Source organism: Jatropha curcas, chromosome 2 (genome assembly GCF_041381405.1).
Source record: "Jatropha curcas cultivar XTBG-Jc1 chromosome 2, XTBG_Jcur_1.0, whole genome shotgun sequence".
Lineage (NCBI taxonomy): Eukaryota > Viridiplantae > Streptophyta > Magnoliopsida > Malpighiales > Euphorbiaceae > Jatropha > Jatropha curcas.
In genome coordinates this window covers 13,067,924-13,071,800 of record NC_143152.1, presented here as the reverse complement: position 1 = coordinate 13,071,800, position 3,877 = coordinate 13,067,924, and the positions used below count along the sequence as shown (strand labels likewise).

Below are 3,877 nucleotides of genomic sequence, written 5' to 3'. Positions count from 1 at the left end.
TTTGATGCCAAAATTATTGATTTAAGGCTTTTAGCCAAAAAGATTGATTTAGGCAATTGTTGCCAAAAATTGATGTGATTTAGGCGATTATCGCCAAAATGCTTGATTTTAAGGCTTTTAGCCAAAAAATTGATTAATTTGAAGGCTTTTAGCCAAAAAAGGTTGATTTAGGCAATTTGTTTGCCAAAAGATGATTATTTAGGCGATTGTCGCCAAAATTTATTATTCGAAGGCCTTTAGCCAAACAAGTTGATTAATTTAAGGCATTTTGCCAAAAGATTGATTTAAGCGATTTGTCGCTGAAAGTAGTTAATCTAATTTATAGGCAATGTGTTTGCCAAAAATTGATTAACTAAATTGTAATGTACTCAATTTTATTGCCAAGAGAAAAAAACGTGTTTGAATTAAGGCCTTTTAGTCACAATTATTGATTAATTGGACTTAAGCCGAATTTGTTCGAAATAAATGCAATTTCACCATAGTTATTGGTTAACTAGGTAGTTTAAGCCAATATCATCGAATTTAGGCTTTAATACCACGATTATTGATTAACCGGGCATTTAGCCTAAATTATTTAATTGAGGCAGTTTGTTTGCCTAATGATTGACGTGAATGCATTTATGCAGTTGTAGAATTATTAAGAGTAGAAGAGAAGCATGCATGAAGTGCTAAAATTAAATAGGCAGAGTTTAGTTTATGTACCTGATTTAATCGACGGCCACTTCTTAACTCCAGGTTAAGCTCCTCGTTAAGGGAATATTAATTAACTCAATTTTAGTGACCAAATAACAAAGCAAGAAAGCAATAAAACTAAACTAGAATGCAAAAAAAGCAGTAAAGAATCGCAAGGAGCATAGGGGAGAAGGAGCGTCCGTCAACACAGACTGAGTGAGTCAAAACGGAGCACCGGGGCCATTTTTATAGGAAAAAATGGGCTAGAGGGCGGTCGGGACCACCGGCCCGGGCGGTCAGGGCCGCCGGGCGGCCAGGACCGCAGGCCCGGGAGGTCAGGACCGCCGGTTCGGGTGGTCAGGGCTGCTGGACCCTGTCAGACTACCAGTTTTTTTCATTTCGGAGGCTTTTCGGGAGTTCCAGTCCTCCACAAAATATTCTGGGACCAGTTCCGCGGTCCTCGCGACGTTCCGGACGTTTTAAGTGCCATATTGGCCTACTTCCGGAAAAGTTTCAAAAATGACCTCCGATCCGGCCGGGATGTCTCCAGTCCGAGAAAACTAGCTTTTTGAGCCTCAAAATTTTATAGGAAAAAACGGGCTGGAGGGCGGTCGGGACCGCCGGTCCAGGCGGTCAGGACCGCCGGTCCAGGCGGTCAGGGCCGCTGGTCCCTGGCGGACTACCAGTTTTTTTCATTTCGGAGGCTTTTCGGGAGTTCCGATCCTCCAAAAAATATTCCGGGACCAGTTCCGCGATCCTCGCGACGTTCTGGACGTTTTAAGTACCATATTGGCCTACTTCCGGTAAAGTTTCAAAAATGACCTCCGGTCCGGCCGGGATGTCTGCAGTCCGGGAAAACTAGCTTTTTGAGCCTCAAAATTTGAGTATTCACACCAAGCAAATTCTCGATAGCGAATGAAGACGCGCAGCATGGGAAGAGATGAATATTCACGAGCGTGATCCCAAAAAGCGCAGCGCGATCTACATGGCAGAAGGTCCAGAAGACATCAAGCATAATCCGCGAGCGCGACATTAAAATGCGAGAGCGCGAGAAGCACCCCAGAAGAGGCAGAAAGATCATAAATAACAATCGCAGGCGCGACCTTTAAACTCGCGCGCGCGAATCGCGTTTCTAGGAGACGTCAACTGCTATCTTTTCACCAGAAAATCATGTCCTCCCATGAACAGGTCAGAACTTTTCCCAACAGGAGTCATCTGAAGCACCTTTTGGCTAACCAATCACCATCATAACCAACATCCTCCTCCTCTTCTCTAAATTGCAATCCAAATGAAGAGGAACACAATTCAGAAAAACTCAGAAAAAAAGAGAAGAAGATAGAAGAAAAAACCAGTATTAGTATATAGTAGAAAAGTAAAGTAGTACTTAGAAATAAGTTGACGAGAGTCACTTATTATTGTTTGTGCAAAAAACATCAACAAGTTGCTCGAGGTGTGACGTCCTCCAGAGGCTTGATTTTGATTACTTATATCCTTCTCTTGTTCTATTAAAGACTTTTTGTATGTTGTTCTTCATTACTTTTCTGTGCAAAGCAACAATATTATTTGGGTTCATTCAATAAAAGTTCTTTCAGTTATCTTTTGATCTTTGTTTAATCAAGTTTACTTAATTATATTCTCAGAAAGAAATAATTTAGTAAAGATCAAAGAGATAGAATTCATTTAGTTGGATTTGCATATGAATCTTTAACTTGTTTTGTCAAAGTTAAATCTATCTTATTAAGAACTAGGTTCAATATTTGACAAAGTAAGGCATTTGTTGTATGTAGAGATAAATATAATAAATAGAGTAATTCTATACCGAGAGGTTGAATTATACTTTACCATAGGTGATTAAAGAATCATTTATTGCATGTTACACGTTTTCCTATAGAAAAAGAAAATCCAGTGCATAATCAATTCTTCTAAGAATCCTACTACACTTTTATCTATCAAATTAAGTAGTATATTTAATTATAATTTAAATAGGATTGTAGTTTAATCATTTCGTATTTTATTGCTATAAACATAAGCGTTGAGGATAAATAGTAAAGTGGACATAACCTATTCCTCAAAGGATCGATCTTTTTATTACTACGTTACGATCCGTATACTTGCGGGTAATCAAGGAGTGCAACAAGTTTTTGGTGCCATTGCCGGGGAATGGTGTTTTGTCATTTAACGAAAATTCTTATATATGATTTATAGCATTTTTATAAAATACCAACTTACTTTTGATTCAAAATTTTTGCAGGAGCACATTTTGAATAACTTATATGCCAAGTACTAGATCTTCATCCAGTGAATTAGAAGATTATCAGCCTGAGATCGAACATTTTCTTTCAAAACAAAAAAGGAAAAAGAAAAGAAGAAATTCAGGCATTATGGCTGAACAAAATCCACCACAGCAAAGGTTGATGGATTACGTTACTCCAAGCCTAAATGGTTCACAGAAAGGAGTAGTACGTCCACCAGTAAATGCTAACCAATTTGAAATTAAACTTGCTTTATTATAAATGATCCAAAATAGTTTACGGATTACCAAATGAGGATCCAAACTCTCATATAGCCAGTTTTCTTGAGATATGTGATACATTTAAAATGAATTCAGTACCAACGGATGCTATCAAGCTACGTCTTTTTCCTTTCACTTTGCAGGATAAAGCGAAAGCTTGGTTGAATTCATTGCCACCAAATTCTATCACTACTTGGGAACAACTAGCCCAATCTTTCTTGTCTAAATACTTTCGATTAGCAAAGACTGCTAGGCTTATCAAAGAAATAACCTCATTCACCTAACATGATAATGAATCCCTAAATGAGGCATGGGATCGCTATAAAGAACTTCAATGAGTTTGCCCACATCATGGCCTTCCCCAAAATATATTGATTCAAACCTTTTACAATGGGGTTAATCCTTCTACAAGAGGTACTATAGATGGAATGGTAGGAGGATCATTAATGAAAAAGACTACTGATGATGCAATTGAGTTGTTGGAGGAAATGGCTAATAACAACAACATATGGCCAACCGAAAGGGCTTAAGTAAGTCGTTCTAATGTTAATCATGATTCTTCTCCTTCTTCTTCGAAAGATTCAGTTAAGAAAGTACATGAGTTAGATCCCTTAACTATGATGCAAACACAAATTTCTGCTTTAACATATAAAATTGATAACTTGAATGTGAGTAAGTCAACACCTCTTATTT

At 37.9% G+C, this 3,877-nt stretch overlaps 1 non-coding gene across 1 annotated transcript; it reads right to left on the bottom strand.

Moving 5' to 3' along the window:
• Positions 1-3,435: 3,435 nt before the first annotated feature.
• Positions 3,436-3,542, bottom strand: LOC119370551 (small nucleolar RNA R71). Its single transcript, XR_005178057.2, has one exon. It is a non-coding gene; the product is annotated as a small nucleolar RNA R71 (small nucleolar RNA).
• Positions 3,543-3,877: the final 335 nt, after the last annotated feature.